The 10,413-nt window shown below is 38.2% G+C and overlaps 1 pseudogene; it reads right to left on the bottom strand.

Moving 5' to 3' along the window:
* Positions 1–614: 614 nt before the first annotated feature.
* Positions 615–1,823, bottom strand: LOC133082419 (E3 ubiquitin-protein ligase Hakai-like; annotated as a pseudogene).
* Between the last annotated feature and the right edge of the window lie 8,590 nt (positions 1,824–10,413).

Here is a 10,413-nt window from a genome sequence, read left to right on the forward strand (position 1 = left end):
TTTGGGCTAGAACTGCTTAAATACTTCTGGTTTGTGTGGTGTCTAGAATCCAGGGCAGAGCTCAGCCTGCAGGTGCTTTGGGCCACAGAGCCTAAGCTACAGTAAAGAAAAAGCAATTTGGGCCTAGAAACAAGAACGTTGGAAGTTACAGGGAGACAGATTTGTGTACAAAGGCCTTATTGTTCTTTTGCAACCATATTGAAATTTACTCTTTTTACCCAGGTTAACAAAATGTATCACAAGAAAAACTAAACATTGGGTTTAATAAAAACAACACTTTTGAAAGCAGAACACAGTCCCTGCCCCCCCCCTCCCCCGCCCAGGATATAATATTGCAAATGGTCACTTCTGGGATCAATTTACCATACTAGAGGAACAAAGTTGTTAAAGCATAGTTAATTTCAACTGAGCCACTTATCTGCACTGTAGTAAAGTACTTAAAATCACTCCCAAGATCAAGGTTTAAAACCATTTTAAGAGACAAGACTTTAAATGTTTTATAGCCACTTCTGTAAGAGGTGCTTTTCCTTCCCCAAATGGTCAAAGCTTAATGAGGAGGTTGACAATACTTTCTTTCCCCCATCATATCTTCTGTTCAAAAATATTTACTATTACTACTGGTAATATGGTTTATATCTTGTCTGATCTGGGAAGTGTAGTCCAAGAAGTGAGGTTTGAGAAAGGAAGACGCTGCTTTCCTGGAGGAAGGGGTGGTCCTCTGGGTGCAGGCCACATAACATGACTTACTTCCCCTAGTTATATAAATGGAGTGCCCAGAGTTCCTTGATCTTCAGTAAACTGGGGTAAAGAGTGAGCATTATAATGGTGAGAAGGATGGGTACTTACAGGTGGATTACCCTGTTGAGGTGAGGTAGGTCCTGGTGGAAGATATTTCATATAAGGTGGCATCTGAGCAATAATAGGTCTATGGAGAGGGTGGTGGAGTAGAAGTCACTGATGCACCTGAAGCGTGGCTATGAATCAAGTGAAAAGTACCTGTGGCCTGGAAAGGATGCGGCCTTTGATGACTTATTGATTGCAGAGGAGGTAGGTGGTAAAATATTGCTGTGGAGGCATAGTTCCATGAGAGTTCAATACCACTGGTTGACCCTGATATTCAGGATGATGGTGAGCAATTGCAGAGGCAGAAGGTAGTGGTTCTCAAGTACCCGAATTTGAGTCATTCTGAATAGGGACAGTTACTAAATTGCTATGTTTTCTTGTTGAAATGTAAAGGTTTTCTGACTCAGCTTCCTGACTCACTGAAAGATATAGAGGTGAATTCATGGACAATGAACTCTGCTGGAGGAGCACTAATATCTTCTTGTGGCAGATTATATAGCTTGTGTGAACACTTTGCAAAGGAGGTACTAGTATCATAAGGTATTGCTGTGGCGGAATATGGTTCATATGATGCTCATCTGGCGGTGTTATAAGATGATCAGATTTCAGTCGGTGGTGGGACAACATGCAGAATGAACATTTTCACGTTGAGTACGGGCAAGAGAGTTTTCAGCTCTTGTATGGCCGTGGTTGATATGAGCCTTTAAGTCTCTTCGAGACAAATACGATCTCTTGCATCCTTGAACAGTGCCACACATGAAGAGAGAACCTTGCGTATGCTTCTCAGTTCGTTCCACAGGATTACTACAGCCTGGGAACATCTTACTGCCTTCTTTTCCATGTAAAATAGCACAGGCATAGCAAAAAGCATGCTTGCATGGAATCATCCGCCCATAGATTTTAATTGGCAATTTGCATGTGTCACAGAAATGTACTGGGGTATCATCCTTTTCACCTAAGATGTTTATCTGAAAGTCCCAAAAAACATCTTCAACAGATCCTTGCTCATTTCTAAAAGCTTTACCCACTGCAGTCATACCAGTTCTCTGCACTATGATCGAATGGTTGGGCGCGCTCCGTGATTCAGCTCTCAGAGCACGAGGGGAGCGGAAGTCAACCTTACTGACCCGGGGAGCGCGTGTGCCGTACTCTCTTGAGTTCAGGAAGCGGAAGTACGTCCAGGTCACCGTACCTTTGACCTCTTCTTACCAACCTCCTTTCCAGTGAGAAAGTCGGGCAGAAGGAGAAAGAGTGAATATTTGAAGAGTTTTGGTGCCGAGGTTGCTTAGGCTGCTCTTGTTATGCTTCAAGAAAAAAAATAGCCTTTAACTGGAAAAAGAGACTAATCCGGAATGGGGGAGGGGAGAGCGTGCGTCTATGTGCTGGTATGCGCAAGCACAGTAGTACATGAAGGCAGAAGCCCGAGCAGGTAAGGCAGCCAGCCCATCCTTAAAGGTTTTTTTTTTTTTTTAAACAATGCAGTGCTTTGCTTTTTGGAGGTGAAAGCTCACCCATCGTTTGAAATGTTCAAATAGAGACTGGAAAGCTTCTTGTCAGAGATGCTGTAGATCTAGCTTCTCAAACTTTTCTGACAAAGTACCCCTAATGGTAGAGAAAACTTTACTAAAACTGTGAGGGTACGGGGGGACAGAGTTCTAAGTACTTCTGAAAGCAAGATATTTCTCTGAATAGTTGTACTTTAAATTATAGGAATATTATATGAATATAACTTCCTTTTTCAGAATGTTTGTTTTAATAAAAAATAATGCTTTTGATTACTTAAATTACTTGAATCTCTCCCTGCCCCTAAGTCTTTGAGTAATAGTGAAATCCCAGGAAGATGTGCCAGGATATGTGTCACACACTGCTGGATTTCCCCTCAGTGTTGGTACACTAGTTTGTGATGCATGATAAAGAGTGGATCCTTTACTGAATATCAATACAAGGTCATCCAGTAGGACTTGGAAACCTTTTTTATACAGAATCCTTTATAATGGTATTTGTATATAAGAGTATTTATCTGTGCATGAAAGTTCAAAGTTAAAAGCCCCAACAAATTAGGGAGGTGATTAGTCACATTATAAAATGCTTTCCCATATCCCCAAATTTCTCATTTTGGTTCTTTAAATATTATATTCTCTTGGTATATTTGATATATGTTTATAGAGTATTAACAACTTGGAGGAGAGACCTTAGTAAAATCAAAAATTAAGGGGCAAATAATCAGTAGTGATGACTACTCCAAGATGGATATGAAGCATATTAGAAATGATCATATTCGTTTATGGAAAGATAAGGCTGGTTATACAAAAATGTCATTTGTACCCACCTTTTGGGAACCTAGTCTACTGTAAAGTGAGGCTCACCCTCCCTGTGATAGCTTCATTTCATACTGTACAGAATAAGTGTTCTCATTCTTATTTACAAAGCAACTTTGCAAAGGAAGTGATGAACTATCATGACCAAATATGCCAAATACATGATTAAAAAATAATTAAAGGGTAGGTCAGAGCAGGAAATTGCCCTCATTAAGCAGATTATTCATTTCTGCTGAAACGCCAAGGCACAGTCAAAGCTGACCTTTGCCAAACAAAAAAAGTCAGCAGGGATGTTGCACCAGGTTGAAAATGCTGCAGAGAAAAGAAAAAAAGATTAAAAGCCATAAAAGCATTTTTTGATGGTCTCCATTTAGATATTGGAATTGCCGAAGCATACAGCTAGATCAGAATATTTTTGCAATAATACTCCATGATTGATGCTGAGGAAAATTTCACATTTGCTGATACACTTTGTAAAAGAAAAAATATATAGCCACATGGGACATTTTATCAGAGAGAGTGAGTGAGCAGCAGAGATAGGGTTAAAAAGAATAATAGACCCCCTTTTGATGTTGGAAATGATGATGAAGCTTACAGGTAGTAAAAAGAAGGAATCAAGGGCAGAGGCTTAGGGAAAAGTTACTTTGTCCATTTCATTACTGATGAATTCTTGAAAAGTTGCGTGTAAGTAGGCACCAGTTTTCTCATCCTGACCTATAATATCATTTCACGACTGTTTTGTCTTTATTTTGAATTTGTCACCTGTGGGCAATGGCTACTGATACTTAAGCTTTTTTAAAAATTGAAATATAGTGGATACTGCTACTTAGGCTTTTGGTTTCTTTGGCCTTCTGCCAAATAGCTAATGCCATACAAGCAAATACATGTGTACCAGGGGACCTTGTGACTTAGTGTACACTCTTCTTTTTGCAAAATAATCCTGCTTGAAGTGGTTTTCAAACCTTTTTCTATATTCAGAAGGGTGCAGCTGCTCTGAGTGAAGTCAGAGTAGGGGAGCCCAGAGTGTTACCTCCTTAACACTCCCACAGCTCTGGCATCCTTTCACCCCCTCTTATAGTTGTCTTTTAGGCAGTTCAGTGAAGCACAGTTTTAATACCACTCCTCAAATACATGTTTTCTCAGCTGACGTATAAAATGTTTATAATGAACCATGTCGTATATCCAAAAGAATAATAGATGAGCACCCATATGTCTACCACCTAGCTTAAGCAATAGAGCATTATCAGCCCACTTGAAAGCTGCTGCACTCTCATGAAAGGAAAGCAGTATACTCAATTGTGTGTTCATCATCCTCTTGCTATTTTCAGTTTTAAAAATCAAATATGTATATATATTTATGCAAAATATTGTTTACTTTTGCATGTTTTTTACTTTGTAGGGATGGAGTAATACTGTGACTTTATTCCCTTAACATTATATTTCTGAGATATTTCATGTTATTGCATGTATTTTATTCATTTTCAGTATTCCGTTGTATGAATATATTATAAATTTTTCCTATAGATGAATATTTGGTTTGTTCTCAGATTTATAAGTGCTGCTATGAAACATTCTGTACATGTGTCTTGTACATGTTCAAAAATTTTTCTATGGTATGTGTACAGGAGAGGAAGTACTAGATCATAGAGAATAAGCATATTCAACTTTTCCAAAGAGTTCATATCAATTTATCAGCAGAGTGTAAAAGTTTTTGTTGCTCCTCATCTTCACCAACACTTCTTATTAACAGACTTTTAATTTATTACAGATTTGGTGGTTGTAAACTTCATATCATTATGTTTGTTTTGTGTTTCTCTGATTACAAGTGAGGTTGCACAGCTTTTCATGTTTTATAGGCCATTTATAATTCCTCTTTTGTCAAATACCTGTTCATATCATTGGACCATTTTTCTGTTGGACAATTCGTATTTTTCATTAATAGTTTGTAGGAGTTTTTTATATCTTTCTGATACTAATTCTTTGCCAGTTATATGACTTAACAATCGTCTCCTCTAAGGTTGTAAGTTGCCTTTTAATTTCTTTATGGTGTCTTGTGATACGCAACTTGTCAATTTTGATGCTTTAGAATTATCCGTCTTTTTCTTTATGATTAGTGTTTCTCTGATATGCTTAAAATGTTTTCCCTAACCTGAGATCATAAAAGATATTTTCCCTTACAATTTTTTTTTTTAAGTTTGGTCTTTCAAATGGAGTCTTCTTTAATTGACCTGCAACTGATTTTGTATGGTGTAATGTAGGGATCCATTTTTTTTCTCCATATAAATAGTTATCCCAGAACCATTTATTAGATAACCCATTCTTTCTCTTCTTATCTTCAGTGGCTAACTCTGTCATATATTTGGTTTTCATATATGCATAAGTCTGTTTCTGGATTCTCTATTCCATTCCATTGGGCTATTTTCTTATCCCATCTTAATTGCTGTGGCTTTATAAAGTTTTAAGATTTTGGAAAAGGGAGCAAATCTCCCCAACTTACTTTTCAGGATCATTTTGCTTATTCTTGGCCATTTGTTCTGTGAAGATATTTTAGGTTGGTGGGATATTGGAGAGAGGGATGGAGGAGTTAAGGAAAAGAAAGGGAGAGAAGAAGGGTTACAAACATTTGCTCGTGCTACAGTTATTCTAAAAGTCAATGCTGCTTTTGAAGTCAGGTATTTTCAAAGATCAGAAAAGCTGCCTGCCTAAATTTACTGGCATTGCTGTCAGTACTCTGTGAGATGCACAGGGTTAATGTAATTTTTATTTCTTCTAAGACTTATTTCTTTGGGATCTCACTGTTTCTTGGGATGGGCAGTATACCATTGTGATTAAAAAAAACATGGCCTCTGCTATCAGGCATGCTTCTGTTTAAATTTCTGCTCTGCTACCTACTACCTATGTGACCTTAGGAATAATACTTAATTTTTCTGAGACTTATTATTGTCTTTTTGGTCTGTGGATGGTGGTGGTGGTGGTAGTGGTGGTGATTATGATGATAATAATAATAATATAACTATTATAGTTATATTATTATTATTTACCTACTGTGTTAGTTTTCTATTGCTGCTGTAACAAATTACCACAAACGTAGTGCCTCAAAACAACACAAATTTATTATCTTATGCTTCTGTAGGTCAGAAGTCTGACAAGGCTCTTGGTGGACTAAAGTCAAGTTTTCAGAAGGGTTCCTTTTTGGAAGCTTTAGGGGAGATTCCATTTCCTTGCTCATTCAGATTGTTAGCAGAATTCAGTTTCTTGCAGTTTCTTGTTGGCTGTTAGCTGACAGACGGTCCCAGCTTGTGGAGGTCACCTGCATTCCTTGGCTTGTGGCTCCCTTCTTCCATCTTCAAAGCCAACAATGGTGGGTTTGAGTCCCTCTTACCTTTCAAATCTTTTTTGCCTCTTTTTCCATCACATCACAGAGACACAAAAGAGAAACACAGGGGAAAAGACCATGTAATGACCGAGGCAGAGGGTGGAGTGATGCAGCTGGGGAATGCCAAGGATTGCTGGCAACCACCAGAAGCTAGGAAGAGGAAAGGAAAGATTCTTCCCTAGAGCTTTCAGAAAGAGCATGGCCCTGCTAACACCTTGATTTTGCATGTCTAGCCTTCAGAATTGTGAGAGAATACACTCCTGTTGTTGTAAGCCACCTAGTTTGTGGAATTTTGTTATGGCAGCTCAGTAAACTAGTATAACAGCTTACCGTGTTTTCCCAAATTGGTTTTTCTTTGAAGTAGCATATGAAAAATGGTCTTGTTAATTTCCAGTGTATAAGACACCTACATTCAAATATATGCCCTAAGGTATGGGCAGTACCCTAAGAAAGACTTGTTTGGCATAGCCCCTAATGGTAGAATTAAGATCGATGAGTAAAAGTTCTAAGGAAACTGATTTTTAGTTCAATATATAGAGTTTTCTAACAATTACAATAGTACATGGCAGTAAGAGCTGTCCTAATAGTCAGACCCCAGACCTTTGGTTGAGGTAGTGGAACTAGTTTTTCATGAATGTTTTGGATAAAAAATTCATTTTAAAGAGAATTAGATGGGGGAGGGAAGGATTGGGAGTTTGGGATTAGCAGATGCAAACTATTATATAGGATGGGTAAACAACAGAGTCCTACTGTATAGCACAGGGAACTATATTTAGTATCTTGTAATAAACCATAATGGAACAGAATATGCAAAAGAATATATATATAAATATTTTATATATATTTACATATATGTAACTGAATCACTTTGCTGTACACCAGAAACTAACACAACATTGTAAATCAACTATACTTCAATAAAATTTAAAAAATAAAAAATACCATGAGAATATCTGATTCTCTTTAAACAAGTAAGAATAATTTTTTACATCGTAACAGAAAAGTCTGAACTGGTGCTTGCTAACTTAGATCTGTTGGGTTGGCCAAAAAGTTTGTTCAGGTTAGTTCGTAACAGAAAAACCCGAACGAACTTTTTGGCCAACCCAATATAAGAAAACTACAGAACACTCTTACCAACATTTTTTGCATGAAGTTCAAACAATTGGTTGATCAAGAACAAAATTTGGTTAAGTGATTATCCAGTCTACAAGGATACATCCAAATCAATTGCTAGAATTATTTTTAAAAAAGCAATAAATCATCCATTTATTGAGTGTTCCCTGTGTGGTATAAGAGATATAGATGATGCCCTAGTTGGTTTTATACTCTGGCTGAGTTGTGTAGTAGACGTTTGCTGGGTGCCTTTATGGGATACGTTCTCTTCCTAACAATATTCAGATTTTCCTTCTGATATCCACCCCTGTCCTTCACAGGCCACTTGCTTCAGGCTACCTAATCAGGGTGAATTTTAGTTCTCTTATTTGGAATGCTGCTAAGATGTTCTGTGTGTCCCTCTGGATATTAGTAAGAAATACGTAGTCTTAATTGTGGCTGGCAACTGTATTATTGCCAAGAGAGGAACCAGTTTTAGGATAAAGCTGCCACTGAGGATGTCAGAGCAGAAAGATATAAGGAAATTGAGTCCTTGAAGATATCATTGAATTACTGGGTCAACCAATATCTGGACAATCCGGTTAAGTGAGAAAATAAATCCACTTTTTGTTTAAGCCAGTTTGCATTGGGTTTTCTGTTCTTCCCAGCATAAAGTCTTATCCGGTATGTTCATAAATCAACTGAAAAACAATAAATGACAGTATATAAAGTATGTAGTCAAGTGCTAGATACACTGAAGATAAACCACCAGCAGCATCAGCATTATTCCAGGGAACTTGATAGAAATGCAAATTTTCAGGCCTCAGATTTTCTGACTCAAACTCTGCAAGTGGGACCTAGTAATCTTTGTTTTAACAAGCCCTACAGGGGATTCTGATGTATGCTAAGGTTTGGAAACCACTACCCCAGAAGTTCAGGAAAGGAAGACTTCATGGAGAAGGTGAGACAAACTAAATATAGGAGCAGTATAGACTTTTGAAAAGAAGGTGTATAAACCAGAATGAATAAAGGTACAGAGGTAGGAATGAATGTTATTTATTGGGCAGTATCTGGCTAATTGTGACTTTAATAAAATAGTGAAAGATTAAAATTGCATAGGTAGTAGGGTAGCAGAGAGTTAGTGGCTGAGATTGTTTTTAATTTTTGTCCTGTTACTCTCACTTTACCTGAACTCATTAAAAACTTGAGCAATAGAATGAAATATTGGTATTCTCCATTGTAGGCAATATATGTTGAGATCAACCTGTTTGGACTATAGCCATAGAATATTAAGAGCATCAAGTCATAGCAAGAGGATTGTCTAGTCTTACTTGTATTGGTGTCAGGTAGATAGAGAAGCCTCCTTCCTGGACTTCGAAAATTTGTTTGAAGGGAGTTACTTTTATCTTGTCAAAATCTGACACGAGCAGGGTGACACCAGCAGTGAGAATTTAACCTGCCCTGGCTTTATGAGGTATTTGGTATATTCTTTGTCTTCTTCCTCCTTCCTTTACATATTTTGTGGGAGAAGTTTCCACCTGAAATACCGATGTCATGTCCAAGGTTGTACATCACCGCTCACACTGCCTGCTCTGTTTGATTATGTGTGGTTGGATGGAACTGTTTACATTCCACCTTTTCCCTAAAGCAGTGTAAGCCATGCATAATGATGCAGCCTGTGGAATTATGGAATGGGAGCTGACTTTGGCTCAGAGAGAATGCTGGAAAATGAGAGAGAAGCATTTTAAAGGCTAAAGTGCTAATGGCTGCAAGAAACCAAACACTAGGCCTTAAAGTCTACCTATTTCCCAAACTTGTCTAGACCTAAGTTTATGGTGGTAGTGGGGGTGTGTGTAAGTGACAGTGGCATTGAAGGAGGAGAGGAAGGGTTTTAACCTAATGGTGCAAATAACTTTTCCATATTGACAACTAGCTTTTTGCTAAGGAGTGCCAGAACAGTGAATAAGCATTTCTAAAGCAGAGGCAGTGCTTAGTGTATTTAGTCATTATTTAATTCCTCTTGATAATGGGGCTTCATTTTAGAGAGGATTTAATGGTCTTGATATTGAGTGACCTTGGTATGGCAAAGACACGTGTGTGTGTGTGTGTGTGTGTGTGTATGTGTGTGTAAAATGCAAATAATGGAAGTGGCTTTGGAGTTGGGCCAAAAAGCCATCAGCACCAAGGTAAGGTTACTTTAGATCTGCTTGCTTTGCAGGTCAGATTGAAGGATGCCTGAGACAAGTAATAAATTCTTCCCCTCTGCCACTTTGGGAGGACAAATCAGCCAATGAATCACCTCTTCTTTGTTCAGATAGACTGACCCATCATTTCACTTGCTTTGAGGGTCTAAAGTTTAATTTTTTCCTTTCTTAGGGGATAAGGGAGTGATTGTGGGAAGAAAATGGTCAAATCATGGGACACTAGTGAGTTGTAGGGCTAGAGGAGTCATTTCGACCTCACTCTTTGCTTGGAGGAGCAATTTGGAGCTATGCTAGCTTGTTCCCTGGTGGGGCGATTTCTGCAGGCAGAATGGTTTCCATGGGTACAGGCTGGTGGAGACTTGGATTTCCAATGTTTTTTTTTTTTTTTTTTTTTTTTTAAACGGTGGTGCTTTGATAGCCTTAACAAAGGACTGATAACTGCTGCACATTATCCTAGAGTCTCTAACCAGTTTTTGCTAGCTCTGGGCTGTGAAGCTTTGGCTGTTTTGGGGGCATGGATATGCGCATTGCTTCCTTTCCTTATTCTGGAGGTTTCAAGCTCTGGTATGTTTCTAATGGA

The sequence above is a fragment of the Eubalaena glacialis genome, chromosome X (assembly GCF_028564815.1).
Source record: "Eubalaena glacialis isolate mEubGla1 chromosome X, mEubGla1.1.hap2.+ XY, whole genome shotgun sequence".
In the NCBI taxonomy this organism is placed as follows: domain Eukaryota; kingdom Metazoa; phylum Chordata; class Mammalia; order Artiodactyla; family Balaenidae; genus Eubalaena; species Eubalaena glacialis.